The following is a 17,139-nucleotide window of genomic DNA, read 5'->3' as shown; positions in this document are numbered from 1 at the left end:
ATGAAATATCCTAAGCACAGAGTGAATTAGAAGGGCTGGATGTAAAAGTGATACAAATAGTAAGCTTGTTTGCTTTATTCCAACCAAGGAAGGATAATGAGTTGGATATAGAACAGAGATATTAAATAATCATTCATTTAAATATCATTTATTGAGCTGCTACTATATACTAGCCCTATTTTAGATATTGGGGAAAACTATTGAATGCAACTGAAAAGAATTCTCTAATAACGTTTACTTTTTAATTGGAGACAAAACTAATCAAGTCTGCAAGGGTGATACAAATCAGGGAAAGTTGCGGGGGTGGAGGTTACTTTGGATTGGGAGATTAGGAAAAAGACTCTCAGAAGAAACATTAAACAAAGCACTGCCAAGAAATGACCTCAAAAATTATACAACTAGGGAAAAGCTTGATATATTCAAAGAAAAGAAAGTTGGTGTGACTGGAGCAATGTGGGAGAGGGGGAATAAAAATCAATAATGCCAGAGAAATAGGACTTTATAAGTTAGATAAGAATTGCATGGTAAGTGATGACTTTTATGAAAGAAAATGACTGAAACTGGGACTTTAAACATATCCCAGATTATGGAGGTCAAGAAGATATATATATATATATTTTTTTTTCCATGAACTTTAATGTTTGTACACATTGCAGTGATGGATATAGGGTGAGATTAGGAGATATGGAGAACTGAGGCAAGACTGGGAAATTTTGCAAGTAATGTTAATACTCCTTGTTGAGAAACTGAATATAGAGATTGGAAAAAACAAAGAAATTAAGGAAAAATTCTAGGTATTGGACTCTAGCAATTGGATGTGTTGGCACTTTTGAGATGGGGATACTTAAGGAAAATCAGGTTTGGAGATGAAAATATGGCTAAAATGTTAATGTTGGCATGCCACTTACAATATAAATGTGAATATGACAGGTTGGAAGGTACAGGCACAATGGTAGAGTTTAGGTTAAGTTCAGAAAATAACATGTAAATGTGACACACGCTGGGAGATAGGCAGTGTTGTAAATTAAGGAATTAGGTGAGTCTACAGATAGTAAGGGTTAAAATTGTCAACTTCTATGGACAAGAAGAGTAGCAGGCATCTTGAACAGAGAGAACAGAACATATGGGGTTGCAGGAAAACTAGAATGTGTCATAAGATTCAAAGAGCCAGAAAGAAAAAGAAAAATACCGAATGGTCTCACTCATAGCAGGAATTTAGAAAACCTAAACAAGGGACCAGGAAAAAGACTAATTATAATAAAATCAAAATCAAAATCAACAAGCAACTATAAACCAGAGACACACTACTGGGTGGGGGGAAGGGAGGAGTGTTTAGGGTCAAAATAAGGGAGATGGGAATTGTATGGGGAATATAACCAAGATGAAAATGCATACATTCTGCAAAAATGAAAAATGATGTAAAAATATGTATAAAATGAAATTAAAAAAAGATTCAAAGAGAAAGAAGTTGTTTAAGAAAAAGACAGTGATCGAGTGTGAGAAATATCGTTGAGGGTTCAACTAGTGTAAGAGGGAGAAAGGTAAATGAGCTCTGAAATTAATGTAATAGGAGTATTCAATTACAGGATTTTTTAATGAGCTGGATATAGTATGTATACCCAGGACTTCCTATACCTTCCCTGTGTCATTATAGACTCCTCTCCAAATTCTCTTCTCCCCTTATGCTTATTTTTTTTTATTCATAATCTCATAAAAACAATGAAAAGTTATCTTGAGTTTACTATCTGTTCTGGACAATATTATTTCTTTGAGGGGGATAATATTTTACATGCAGATGTCCCTTTTTTCATACTGTTGCCAGAGCTAACTTCCTAAAGCGCAAGTTGTAGTCTTCCTTCAAAAATCTTCAGCACAAATGCTGAAGGTGTTTGCCAATACTATACCTTCCATAGAAATCTTTAAATGACCTCTGCCTCTATATCAAAGACAACACACTGGGCCTCCCCTGGTGGCGCAGCAGTTGAGCACTGGACTGCGAAGCTACCCGCAGCTTCTGCAGCACTGGTTTGATCCCCAGCCGCTGGTGAGGTTCCCACATGGTGAGCAGACCTCTCCTGCCACACCCGTTGCTCCCCTCAGCAATGTATTTCATCAGTCTGCCTGTTCTGTTCCCTGCTCTGGCTCTGGTGAATTCTCTCACCCTCCCGCACTTCTGACTATACCAAGTGCTTGTATAAATAAACAAACAAACAAACAAACAAACAAATAAATAAATAAATAAATAATAAATAATTAAAAAAATACACTAAAAAATGAACAACAGAGAGAACCAGAAAACTAAAGATAAAATGGCAATAGTAAGTCCTCATGTATCAATAATCACTTTTAATGTAGAGACTGAACTCACCAATCAAAAGGCACACAGTGGTTGGTTGAATAAGAAAACCAAATCCAATTTTCTGCTGTTTCCAGGAGACCCATCTGGGCTCCAAAAACAAATATAGATTCAAAAATCAAAGGTTGAAATCAATCCTACAGGCAAATGGTAACCTAATGTCCACACTGTTATCAGATTTAAAAGACTTCAAGTTAAGAAAGTGAACAAAGATACTGATGAACATTATAAAACAATTAAGCTATCAATACCGCAGAAAGACTTAACACTCATCAATATATACGCACTAAGCAAAGGAACATCAAACAACATAAAGCAACTATTAACAAATATAAAAAAAAAAACATACTGACAGAAACACAGTAATAATAGGGACTTCAATATCCCACTTCTTTAATTCAATACTTTAATTCAATACATTGAATTAAATAACTTAGAAGACAAACTGATGGAAATATAAAACATTCCAAGACTGAACTACAAAGAAGAAAAAAAATCTGAATAACTACAATCAAGAAAATTGAAACAATAATCAAAAGTATTCCAAAAAACAAAAGCCCAGGACTAGATGTTTTCACCAGTAATTTCTACCAAACTTTCAAAGACAAATTAAAACTTACCCTTCTCAAGCTCCTCCACAAAACCTGAGGAAGAGGGAATGCTTCCAAACACATTTTGTGAGGCCAACATCACTATGATAACAAATGCTGACAGGGACCACCGCCTCCTCTCTCACACACACATATAAACACAGATCAATACCCTTGATAAATACAGATGGAAAAATCCTTAATGAAATCTTAGCAAACTGAATTCTGCCAACATTATAACCATCATACATCATGATTAAGAAGTATTTATTCCAGGCATGCAAGGATGGTTCAACATATGCCAATCAATCAATGTAACCACATCAACAAAAGAAAAAAAATCATATATCACATCAACATGTCAAAGCTGTTTGATAAAATTCAGCATTCCAGTATTATAAAAACTTTTTTAGAAAATAGGGATAGAACATTTTCCAACATAATAAAGGCCAGTTTTGACAAACCTATAGCCTACATCATATTCAACATGATGTACTTTTTCCTCTGTTTTTCCTCTATGACCAAGTACAAGACAAGGATGTCCACTTCCATGACAACTTTTTGACACAGTATTAGAAGTCCTAAATAGAGCAATTAGGCAAGAGAAAGGTATAAAAATAATTAGAAATTTAGAAATAAAGAAGAAAAATTATCACTATTTGCAGATAACATGATGATATACATAAAAACCCTAGAGATATAAAAAAATCTATTATAAACAATAAATCAGTACAGAGAAGTGTCAGGTTACAAAATCAATAAAGAAAAATGTATTGCATTCCTATACATAATTACAAGCAAAAGAACTGTATCAAAAAGAATTAAGTACCTTGAAATAAATCTAACAAAGGAGATTAAAGTCTTATATGACATATATTATTAAAATAAATAGATGAAGACACAAAGCAATGGAAAGATATTCTGTTTATGAATTGGAAAACTTAACATTGTTAAAATGGACATTTTAATCTAATATACAGATTAAATGCAATCCCCATCATTTCAATGTCATTCTTCTAAGAATAGAAAAATATCACGAAACTTATACAGAACCTCAAAATACCCAGAGCAGCCAAAGCAAATCTGACAAGGAAGAATGAAGGTATCATACTCTTAGAATTCAAACTGTAGTACAAAGCTATAGTAATCAAAAACAGTAAGATATTAGAGTTAAAAAAACAGAAAAACACATCAACAGAACAGAAGAGCAAGAAATAAACCCCCCTATATATGGACAACTAATATATGACAAGGTCATCAAAAGCATATAACAGAACAAAAAAAGTCCTTTCATCAAATGGTGCTGGGGAATACTGGATAACCACATGCCAAAAGAATGAAATTAGACCACTGTCTCTCACACTATATACAAAAATTGACCCAAAATGGATTTAAGACTTGGAGGTAAAACCTAAAACTGAAAGTGACCAAAACTACCTTTCGTTCTCCAAAGAGAAAGTGAAAACAAAACAAAACAAACCTGTACTGTAAGGTCTTTTTCACAGAAAAGATTATTCAAAGAGGCCACCGAAGGTGTAGGCTGAGAAAACACTTTAAAAATCTGGTTCCCTTAATGGCAGGAGTACTGTGACTAGACAAGGGGGTTAGGAGCATGAGGCGAACACAAGAGACATGAAGGGAATCATCAGCTTCACATTCCTAGGTCTAAGGAGGCATTGGGCAGATAAGGGATGATAAATTATAATGTTTACTTTCTCAATCGGGATTGCTCCAGCAGATGTTTGCCCTTGATGTTATTATCAACCCCAAAGGGGAACAGATAATTTTTATTAAGCGATGCAACAATTGATGTTCCTAAATTCCTGGAAATGCAGTTGGAATAAAATTCATTAGTAGAAAGTTAAAAGCTATTCACAGGGAGGGAGAAAACAAAGGGTGGTGAGAATTTAATTCTACTTAGTTTTACTTTTCTATTCTAAGGAGTTAGGGGTGTTTAAGCTTCAGGTTGGAGGGAATCTGACTACAATGTCATAAAATACATAGAAGAAAACATAGGCAAATCACTCTGTGACATTGGTGTCAGGGATGTGTTTAGGGACTAAACAACAAGTGCAAGGTAAAAGAAAGCAAAAATAAACAAATGGGACTACATCACAGATAAAGCTACCGCATAGCAAAGAAACTATCATTAAAATGAAACGACAGGGCCTCCCTGATGGCACAGCGGTTGAGTGCTGGGTTGCGAAGCTGCCTGCAGCCTCTGCAGCGCTGGTTCGATCCCCAGCTCCTCCCCGGCCACTGGAGGAGGGTCCCACATGGCGTGCAGACCTCTCCTGCCACCCACTGCTCCCCTCAGCAGTGTACTTCGGTCCTTCTGCCTGCTCTGCTCCCCGCTCTGGCTCTGGTGAATTCTCTCACCCTCCCGCGCTTCTGACTGTACCCAGTGCTTGTATGAATAAATAAGTAAATCTTAAATAAATAAATAAATAATAAATAAAATGAAAAGACACCCTACTGAGTGGGAGAAAATATTTACACATCATACATCCAACAAGGGGCTAATACCCAAGATCTATAAAGAACTCATACAATTCAAGAGCAAGAAAATAAATAACCCAAACCAAAAAATGGGAAGCTTCTCCAAAGAATATATACAGATGGCTAACAGGTACACGAAAAAATGTTCATCATCACTTATCATGGAATTGCAAATCAAAATCACAATGAGGTAGTATCTCACACCTGTCAGAATGGTCCATATCAAAAATACTCAAAACAGCTGTTGGCAGGAATTTATAGAAAAAACAACCCTGGTATGTAATTTGTGGGAATGTAAACTGATCCAATATCTATGGAAAACTATATACAGTAGCCCCAAATATTGAAAGCAGACCTACCATATGATATAGCAATTCCACTTCTAGGTATCCATCCAAAGAATACAATATACTAATTCAAAGGAATATTTCACGCCTATGTTCACTGACAAACTATTCACTATTTTAATAACCAAATTATGCAAAAAGAATGTATTCAAAGACAAATAATGGATAAAGAGGTGATTCTATATATACAACACAATGAAATACTATTCAGCTATTTTGAAAAGTTGAAATCTTGCTATTTGTAACATGAATGGATCTGGAAAGGATTAAGCTAAGTAAGTTAGAAGAAAATTAAATACTGGATGATTTCACTGAGATGTGGAATATAAAGTAACAGACATTACTGATACAATTTTAAAAACAATAAAATAAATAAAATGCAACTCTCCATTCTAAAAAAAAAAAAACAAAAAAAAACTTCAGCAATAGTTTTTCTTAATAGGATTCATTTAAAATTTCCACCTTTAAAAATCAACTTTAATGCATCACCCATCAAATGGTCTCTGATTGGCCCTACAGAATCATTCCTTCTGTTGCTTCCAAAGCACATTGTCTGTACCTATATATGGGAAATTTTAAAATTACTCTCTGCAATGGTTATATTTCTATTTTTCCTATTAAACTGAAAATGCCTTGATAGAAATTATTAAAAAATCTAACTAAACAGCAGCAACAACAAATAAAAAAGCATAAAAGTAGTAGGAACACCAGGTTAAGCATAATCATTAACAGCTGAATGCTTACTGTGTGCTAGAAGCACATTAAACAATTTATTTAATATTTCTAAGCATCCTGAGGCTGGGAATGATAAATCATGTGCCTAAGATCAAATGACCATCATGTCTAAGAATACATGTGTAGAGCAGGATTTGAAGATTATCTGTTCTCCAAGTGCATGGAACCTTCCTGATCATCACAATGCATAGAAAATATTACTGGGATGGGAAACAAAGGGACTTATTTCCAAAACAGGAGTCAATTAATTCATTAACATCTGTTTTAGGTTAAGGGACTCTTTAGTTTCCAAGTCACTCAGTAGTTCTACTTTTAGCTTATATTCTAGAGAGTACTGTATATGCAGGGTAATGAATTTGCCATGACCACATGTTCCTTTGTTTGAGGTCTGTTTAAGAGGATGATTCCTTTAATTACCAAAATCCAACTTACATGTATGGCCAGGGCATGGTGAATGAAGCTGATACTGTCAGTCTGGAAAAAAGGTACAGAATAAAAGCATTCACTAGATGACTGGGCAAGAGGAAAGAGAATTTAGGGATCATCTGCCTTAAGGACCCCTCGATACAGAACAGTACGAAAAGCTGCTGGCTATGGCCAATTTCCTATTGCTCAATTAAAGAAGATTTCATTTCTAATTATGAGTGAGCTATTTTTGGCATATTCCACTACAGGGTCACTGCTTCCAATCCTGCACTTATTAATTTGGGAAACATTTTGGAAAATAGTTGAGATTAAGACTGATGGGTGCTATTTTAAACTATACTCCAAAAAGAGAAGCTGAAATAAGCAAGTCAGTGCATCCTTTGGTAAGTTGACAGGCAGTGAATTGTTGCAAAAGGAATTAAGCTTCAGGCCAAAATTAAGTCTTATAAAGCAAAGCTTTATAATCATTACTATGCCTACCAAACCTGCTTCTGTTAGTGCAAGGAAATTTAGTTTCTAGAGAAATTTTGTTTGAATGCCTCTGAATTAGGATACCAATCAGTGAAGAGTTGTAATAGCTTATCTGTTTTTATAAAAAACATTAAAACTTCTCCTTTCTTTGGTCTGAGTCTTCGTCACCTCTCCCCGGGTTATCACAGTTTTTTAGCAAGCCTCTTGACAGCCACTCCTAAATCTACCCCATTCTACAAGCTGTGACCAATTGATCCTTTCTAAAACATCTCTTGCACCATGTCACTCACTATCCACTGTTGCTAAAAATGTACAAGTCTCCCTACTGTCCACAGAGTAAATTCCATATAATTCTACTTGACATTCACCTGGCCCCACTTTATATATTCAATCTGGAAGTAAATCCTTTCAGTCTTGCTAATTCCAAATTACTCCTTATCACATAAACATACATACTTGGCTTTTCTTCTTATCTACCCTGTTGCAATTCATACTTTTTGATTTTTCAATGTCTAGCACAAAAAAAAACCACACCTCCTTAATGAACTTCTACCAGATAATTCCCCACCCATTTATTTATCGACCTATTAATTCAACACCTGTATATAACACAGTACAGAATACATGCTCCTAACATCCTTAACTAATTGCATTACAGTTGTATTCAATTTTATTCATGTGCATGTGTTTTCTCAGTTAAGTAGTGAATTCCTTGTGAAAACACATACATTTTTGTTGTTGTTGCTGTTGTTATGTGATTCCTTATATCTTAACAGTGTTAGACAAATAGAAGGAACTTAATGAAGATGTGAAATTTCTTCTACAGGGCAATTTGGAAAGTGCACCAGGTCAGGAGAGTAGGTTCTGGAGTTGACTGCTGCACTCATCAATTGTATGTTGTGAAAAATCGCCTAACTCCTTAAAGACCAAGCTTACACATTTGTTAGCTAAGATTAATTTTAGTATCTTTCCAACTGATTTTGAAAGCATGATATGACAAGGAATGTAAAAGTACTTTCTTTTCAAAAGAAGACATTTAATCTATTTCCACATAACAAAAGAAAACTCCACCTTGGAGATATTTATGAAATTGACTTTTGCTTGGTTGATAGAATGAAATGGGGCAAATAAAAAAAAAATAAAATGAAAAATAACTACAGGATGACCAAACAAAAAACTTACACATTGGGTTTATAGTACCTTTATTCATAATAGCTCAAAATTTTAAATCAACCAAGCATCTATCAATAGTTTTTCAATAAGAAAACTTCACCCAATGAAATACTTAGGAATAAAAAATGACTGTATTAAGCAGAATGAATCTTGAAAGTATCATGCTGAGCAAAAGAAGCCAGACCTAAAAGAATCCTTGATGAATGCTGACACTTCAAAAAAAATGTGGAAAAAACAATTGTAATCTACACCATCAGACATATTAGTGGTTACCTGCTGTCAAGTGTGGGAGTAGGGACTGTATAAGAAGGGGCATGAGGACCTTTTAAGGGTGATTGAAATGTTCTGTCACAGTGAGTCCATTAGTGAATCTATTCGTCAAAAGCTGTGGGTCTCTATCTTAAATCGGTGCACTTACTGTTTGCAAATTTTACTTCATTAAAATAAAAATATATATTTGAAATTGACATGTGGCTTTATTGTAATTCCTGCAGAAAAATAAAAAATCAATGAGTATTTGGTATGATCTTAATTTATAAATGGGAAAAAGAATGAATTGCTTTCTTTGAAGAAGCATTGAGGATTTGGTGAGTAGGTTGCTACTTTGGCAATGAAGAATACTCAGTGAGACGGAATTTGTTCATGAAACTTTGAAAGCTAATACAGCTGCCAAAATTAGATGCATTACTTTCTTCTTATTGATGATTTAGAAACTCCCTTTTTCAGTATTTAGAAAAAAGTATTATCTCACTTGAAACTAGTGTTAATGTATTTTAGGTCAGACTTCAGCAGCCCACAATGACCCACCCCCCACACTGCAGATCTCCATTTCTATACTTTCCAAAAAAATCAGAGAAAGCTGATAACTGTACAGCTTTTGCACTCTCCAATTATCTCCTTTCAGAGCCAGAACATACAAACACTTTTTGCATTTAATTAAGTATTGCAATTCCAGATTATCTTTGATTAATGAAGAGCAATACAGCGTATAGCTAGAATTATGTGATTATTTCACAATTGATCTTTAATTATTCCATCTGATAATAATTTCACTAATTTTTCATAATGTTCTCATCTAGTTTCTTATAAATGAGCTATAACAATTAATAATTTTCATTAATTTTCCTTGAAAATGATGAGAAGTTTTGGATAGAACTCTTAACCTTCAAAAGTGTTTTTAAAATTTTAATTAAAGGATAAGCTATATTATCATATGGAAAGACTGAATGATTTCTTCAGCTATAGCAAGTCAAGTAAACACTCAAATGTTTCCTTCCCTTTATGCTGAGTTTGAAAATTGGTACTTTGGTAACTGGCACTAAATCATGTGCTTCTCTCCCATTTCTTCCTGCATTTTTAAAAACTTAGATTTCAATGTCAGAGAGACTTTGGTTTAATGCTAATTTTAGCATTTCCATGTGATTTTGGCCAATTTTCCTACCTCTCTAAAATATTCAATAGTGTAAATAAGATGGAAGTTACTAGCACTTTCACTGGGAACAAGGTGATGTTTTAAGTCAAAGGCATTGGTTAAGAGCACTTGGAGCAGGGCCTCCCTGGTGGCCTAGGAGTTAAGTCTCAGTGCTGCTGTCACCAATAAGGCCTGAGTTCCATCCCAGCAAGGGAGCTGACCCACATGGCACAACAGACCTCTCCTGTCTCACCCACTACTCCCCTTAGCACTATATTTAAGTAGATCTGCCTGTTCTGCTCCTCAATCTGTCTCTGGTGAATCCTCTCATCCCCCACACCTACACCTACAGTTCATCTACCTACACCCCAGCTCATCTACACATAAATATTTTTTTTTAAAAAAGACACTTGGAACAAATGTGTAAATAGAGAAAAGGATTAAACTCAGAATCTTTAGTCCTTTCATATCCAATGAAGCAGCACAAAGGACTTCCAGGAAGACAAAAAAGACTGGGAGGCTTGAGGAAAACCAGAGGATATCCTAACAGACAAAAGAAGGGAGAAGTTCAAGAAGAAGCTTGCAATGTACTAAGTACCCTTAATGGTCATTATACCATTTAACCCTAATAACAGTCTTCTGAAGAGTGCATATTGCCACTCACATTTTTGAAAATGAGAAAATGAAAGCACCAATGTCATCCAGCTGATTAGAGCTATGCCAAGACTTCTACCAGAAATAATCTGATGAAGTAACTATTCTCATAAACACCAAGATGAAGGCATGTGCTCATGACATTAACACTAGTACCTGATTCATAATAACTGTTCATTAAAATGGAGACTTTCTATTGCCTACTTAGTGGTTATAAACACTGCCATCATAGTGCTATACAGATTGAGGATATGTATGCATGACCCAGACACAGTCTAGGTAGGGAACAAGAAGGTCATTCAGACACTATTTGACTGCAGAATCTAATCTTCTAGCAGTGGGGATTTTTAGAGACTGTTTGAACTGCTGGAGATCATGAAGGGAAACAGCAGGACTAATGACTATTGATGAACTTACACCTTTGTGCTTAGAATTTCATCCTCATTATATTTAGAGGGCATGGCTACAAAGTTGTTCGAAAATATCTTATCATTAATTGTTTAGAAAGTTATGTATTGCTTTAAAATACATTTAAAGTTAAATATTTCAACTGAAAAACGTCATTTATTAAGGATGTGCAATGTGCCCTGCACTATGCTGGATAGTCAATGCATATTTCTCACTGCAAGATAAACATTCTTGTCCCTGTTTTCTGTATGAGAAAACTCAGATTTAGAAAGTTTGAGTAACTTTAAGGTCACGCAACTTGAAAATGACAAAATCATGTCTGAAACTCCAAAATTTCCTCCAGATATAATTTTGAACAAAATGTCCAGATTGATATACTTATCTGGAGAGAAAGAGATAAACATACTGGGCATCAAAAGTTGTAAATAATTACATTTTACCAAATAGTTAATATATTCAGGGAACCAACCAAATTTTAAAATTGTGAATTGTTGGAAGTATAAATCTTTCTGAAATTGTCATGCCCTTTCTGTTTTTGCTAGTGTAGAATATGGGGTAGGGGTTAACATTTTCTTGCTAGCATAAGGCATTCAATATAATCATTAATGATGATACTATTTTACAGTTAAGACCCAGTAGGTTGCAGAGTTAAATGAATATACCCCCACCCTAAGAGTTTACATTGTTGACAAAACTCATGGTAGGTGGGTTTAAGACATTTACTTCCTTTTTAAAAAATGGAGAAAATGATATTCATATTTCAGCCTCTGGAAAAACATAACCCAACCAACTTGATATAAAACATATTTGGGAATCAAAGCTCAAAAAATCAATCACCCAAGCTATTTATGCCTTCTATAGAGAATGACCTTCCATAGTCTCTTCTTTTGCTCTATCTCATCAAGAGTTAGAGATTAGCCCAGGTTCCTGTGTTAGTAGCAAAAGAGTAAAATCCTCTCCTTGTAAATCTATACTTACAACTGTTTCAAGTTCTCACAGTTAGTCTACTGAAGGGTTAGAGTGTCAGGAGTCCAGCACCATTTCAAGAGAGTTGTTAAAGAGGGATATTTCAAAACCTGCATATTGTTTATAACCAGCAATTGATAACACAGAGTAGAACAAGCATCCACAATTTTGAAAAAGGACTCTTAAATATTAAAGAAATTAGGGTGAAAGAAATATAATCATCTGACCTATAGAGTTACAATAAGTTTGAATATTCATTCGATAAAGTACCACAGTGTTTTATTAAGATTCTTTTACTACGGCTTAGAAAAAGTGTTAGCCATATCAATACCTATAAAGAAGATTAAAACAAAAGTACAAGATAATATCTTTGCTCCCTTCTGGTAAACTCTACTTTGTGTGCAATAGATTAGCCTTACTCTCCTCAAATAAGCCTGCCATTCCGAAAGGATCATGCATTGTACCAAAAGATCAATGAATTGGCCATGATAGTAAAATTCTACCACTCTTAAATATTTGAAAGGTGTATTATAATTCTGTTAAATACTGGCATGCTAGGAAGCTTGGGATAATAGCTCCCAATTACTTATCATTTTTACAGACATCTACGGTTTATGGAATGTGAACTTAGGTTTAATTTGACTAGTTTAAAATAAAATAGATGAGTATAATGAGCCTTTTAAAACTCTTCAAGTGTCAGCGTTATTTGGAAGCCTTTGCTGTGAAATATCGATGAGGTAGTTCTGTGCCTCCATGAGTTACTGGTTTATTTCTACCAGTTCTATTGAGCTTTCCACTGTGTCTCATGTCAAAGCACTAAAATCAACAAGAGTGCAGTGCTCACCTACTTTATATACATATTTGGTCCTCCTTACCTTTCTTTCCCTTCCTTGCCATCTCTAATCCCACTTTTTTCCTCTTATTTCCTCTTTTTCTCCCTCATTTAGTGAGAGTCAATTGTACATCAGGTACACTGTCTGGGTTTGTGTGAATATGAAATCATTATTATTCCCTTAGATGGCTATGCTTTCAAGTTTGAACTCACATATGGGGATACACATTAAACTACATATTTTTTTTGCACATCTTAAGTTGTATCTTGTGTGTTCTACTATATCACAATTTAGATTTCCATTGCAGTAAAATGGATGGGTTCTTGTCATTCCTAATTAAACCTTCCCATCCTCTGTCCTTGATTAGCCCAAAGTAGGATTCACTAAAAATGACTCATGAAATTGGGAAGCCATGCCACCCAATAAGGACACTAATAATCAAATTAAATCTTAATTCCACCATACCTAACTACAGAGAGTTGCTTAATATTGAGACTCAGTGTTTTCATCTGAGAAAAACAATTCAAGTAACAGCATTATATAGAGTTTCTGTGATGGTTAAATGAAATAATACACACCTAGCATTAGAACAGTGTCTGTGCCAGAGTAAACATTCAATCAATCTTAACTATTTTAAAAATTTTATTGCTGTATGCTCCTCAAGACTTATTTCCTTTGTTTTATTGTGCAAGGGGTAGTTTTTGAAAGAAAACTATTTGTAGTCTTTGATTTCCTGACAATGATTGATACCAGATTTTCAGGTACTCTGAGGTTTTACTATAAGGTTTATAATGATTTTTTATAGCATGCATTATTTTTAATCTACAGGTGCCCTTAAGGTACAATGAGTGCATATGAACACACACACACGCACATAAGTGTGCGCACACACACACATTGCCTAGTAACTGTCCTACATGTGAAATTAGAATGAACACATGCAGCTATAAAGATAAGTTAGTTGATGTTTAAGAATGAGAGCCATTTAATATTCAGAAGCACAGTGAAGTTAAATTCATTTTTTTCTTTCCAATGCCATAACGGTTTTACCTGCCATTTATTAAGGAATTTGATCACAACTTATGGTTGGTGCAGATGAATGCTAATAAAAAACATAGAGTCTTTTATAAGTGCTAAAAATGAACTGAGGGCAGAGACATATCAGGAAAGAAAGCAGCATGGGGGTAATTCTGTTAAGAGTGGCTTAAAAGCCTGTATTGTGCTACTGCCATGTAAGAAGGGAGAGGCTGCTGCCAAACCCATAGCTGAGATGAGAATTATTTAAACTACAAAAAGCATGACAGCTCCATGTGCATATCAGAAAGCCCAAGGTCATTTACAAAGGAGAAACAGGTGGTGAAACACTGAAGAGGCACAATCTAAAGTAGTCATATCTTCATTCTAGTTACCCCTGAGAAGAAACATTTTACCATTTTTTTTTTAAACAGATTTTCTTCTACATACAGATTGACACAACATTCCAAAAACCAGAAGATTAAGAATGTTTTGTTGGTGAGTATGAGTTTGTCTACCCTGATTACCTCTCTGGTGCTTCGCATCAGAGTAATTCATACTCCAATACTTCAAATAAGTAAATACGACATAAGTCCTCAAATGACTGGATAGTCTTGTCAAGCTTGAAGATGCTCCCTGGGTATTTCTAATGGGTACCTCTTTTAAGAATCACTGGTCTAATCACATCAGTGCTATAGATGTGATAAACAAAAGCCCAGAAATTTGGAAGCAAGGAGAATTAAAATTCTCTGGTCATCTGCCCCCTACAAGGAGAACCAAAATGGATTAATGAGTAGGAACATAAGGCATTTGGATTTTTTCCATAGCTTAGCTATTGTAAAGAGTGCTGCTATAAACATAGGGGTGCAGGGGTCCATTTGAATTAATGTTTCTATGTCCTTTGGGTAAATACCTAGGAGTCGAATTGCTGGATCATATGGAAGCTCTATCTTCATGGATGACTGGATCAAGAAGAGGTGGTACATACACACAATGGAATATTACTCAGCAATAAAAAAGACAAACTCATGCAATTTGCAGCAACATGGATGGAGCTGGAAGGGATCATGCTCAGCAAAATAAGCCAGAAAGAAAAGGAAAAATACCGGATGGTCTCCCTCATAGTAGGAATTTAGAAAACCTAAATGAGGGACCAGGAAAAAGACTAATTATAATGAAGAAAAATCAAAATCAACAAGCAACTATAAACCAGAGACACACTATGGGGGTCAGGGAAGAGGAGTTTAGGGTCAAAATAAGGGGGTTGGGAATTGTATGGGGAATATAACCAAAATGAAAATGCACACATTCTGCAAAAATGAAAAATGAGGTAAGAATTATATAAAATAAAATATATTAAAAAAAAGAACATGAGGCTAATCCCATAGTCATTTATTACTCCTCTTTGTATCCTGGAGAAAGTAAAACTTTCTCTGCCTTAGTTTCCCTATCTGAGCAACAGATTATAATATTAAATATCGTGGAATGTTATGACAATTAGTTGAGATATCTAAAGCAGAGTCTAGCAAAAAGTGCACAATAAATAACAGCCGAACTTAATAAATCTTTGCTATGGTTTTATGTGCTATATTGTTTAATCCTAACATCAGTCCTGAGTAAGGGTATTTTATTATCATTTTACAGATAGAAAAACAGAACCCACCCACCCATGAACCATTCAAATGGCAACAATTCAAACCATTTTGCATAATTCTAAAAAGTTTATAACTTGACATACCAGTCATTTATTTCCTTGATCCCAAGAAAAGTCTGAATTTCCTTGGCAATTGAAAAAAGTGAAAATTAACCAATGTCTTTAAAAAGTTACAAAATATCTTTACTCCCTTATAAATTAGTGATCCACTGTACACTAGCATTCTATTTTTAAAGTGATAATCCTGAAACAAATCTATTTCAAAGGGCTACTCTCTCAGGCACATATAAATGTTCCTGGAATGAATTGCACATTCAACTGCGATTGTTTCCGAAAAGGAAAAAAAAAAACCCTCAAACCCACAAGTTTAATAGAAGTTGCCATCTGCCTTTAGGTAAAATTCCATAAGATGATTTTGAGCTATCATTGGATGCTGGCTTCTGAATGCAGTGAGAAAACTGCCAGACCACCAGTCACCCAGCCAAACTAGAACTGCCCATGATGAGTGATGAAACTTCAGAGATTGTGCCCTTGCACCCCAGCTCTTGACTGGGTTTCCACAACGCTACTTCCCTCTCTTATCAAAAGCTCCAAAGGACAATAGGTCTACAGGTGAAATACTGAGAGAATTTTAGCAAAAGAAAATAAAGACTAACAGTACATGGATTTCTTAAATCCAAACTGGAGTCCAAAGGGAGATTACATCCAGTAGAAATAAGCCACCCATGCAAACCATCTGTAGAAAAACCACATGACACACCCAGTGGTGATTTCATAGTTGCCAATAAAACAAGCTTAGAAGCCTCCCAAGGAGACAAATGCCTCTGAAAAATATCTTCCACTGCCTAGCATATGGGTCTATGATTGCTGCCCAAACAAAAGGATAAAGCAAAGTAAGACAGAGCTGGAGCTGAAAAATAGTTTTTGCTTCTTGCTTGTTAGAATGAGACCCTTTTTTCCCCTTTTCTTTCCTTTCCAGAGCTGCCAGAAAGATGCCCAGTCTTTCTGAGCAATGTTGAGGTTTAATGCCATTCTCTCTAGTGCTCAGGGGAACTGAATTTATTAAATAAGAGGCAGGTCTTGATTTTCCTATCATTTTAAATTCCAGCAGCTTGGTATCTTCTCCTGCTGAAGGAGATAGGAGAAGGCAATCGAGGAGTTGGCAAATATATTTTCTTCCCATTATCTCCACTTTACACCTCGATACCAAGGCAGTTTTCCCTCTCCTCTTTGCATCGGGCTTAGAATTGTGAAACCAGAAGGTCTAGTCTGCAGGGCAGAGCCGCATCATGCATTAGCCTGCCGTGCACTCTGTGGCTGCTGGGGTTAGGAAAGCACAAGCTTGGAAGGGCATTTGATTGGAACCTTCTTGGTCAGAGGCACTGAGAAGAAGGGATGTCTCTCTGGCAAAGAGTAACAATGTCATATTCTTACTCTTTTCCATCCTTTCACATTTTCACATTTTGTCTCTTTGAAGAAAACAAAAACAAAACATACATACATAATAATCTAAGCAAAAAAGCCAAGATAAAGAAAATTTACTTCTCCCTAATCTTGAATGCAACAAAAGTCGATGTGTCCAGAAGTACAAAATCTCACTTC

At 35.2% G+C, this 17,139-nt stretch overlaps 1 protein-coding gene across 3 annotated transcripts in view; it reads right to left on the bottom strand.

The window, feature by feature from the left end:
• The window catches only part of TENM2 (teneurin transmembrane protein 2), a 3,493,894-nt gene that overhangs the window by 1,275,244 nt on the left and 2,201,511 nt on the right, over positions 1-17,139 (bottom strand). Inside the window, exon 1 of one of the 3 annotated variants that reach the window (XM_054691584.1) lies at positions 4,427-4,458. The exons of the other annotated variants lie outside the window; for them this stretch is intronic. The gene's annotated coding sequence lies outside the window, so the exon portion shown is untranslated. Of the gene's footprint in view, positions 1-4,426; positions 4,459-17,139 lie in introns of those variants that run through there. 3 annotated transcript variants of the gene reach the window in all.

The sequence above is a fragment of the Talpa occidentalis genome, unplaced genomic scaffold (assembly GCF_014898055.3).
Source record: "Talpa occidentalis isolate TD23 unplaced genomic scaffold, MPIMG_talOcc4v2.1 talOcc4.9, whole genome shotgun sequence".
Classification (NCBI taxonomy): Eukaryota; Metazoa; Chordata; class Mammalia; order Eulipotyphla; family Talpidae; genus Talpa; species Talpa occidentalis.
Note: the sequence above shows the minus strand (reverse complement) of the source record. Positions and strands in the feature narration are given on the sequence as shown.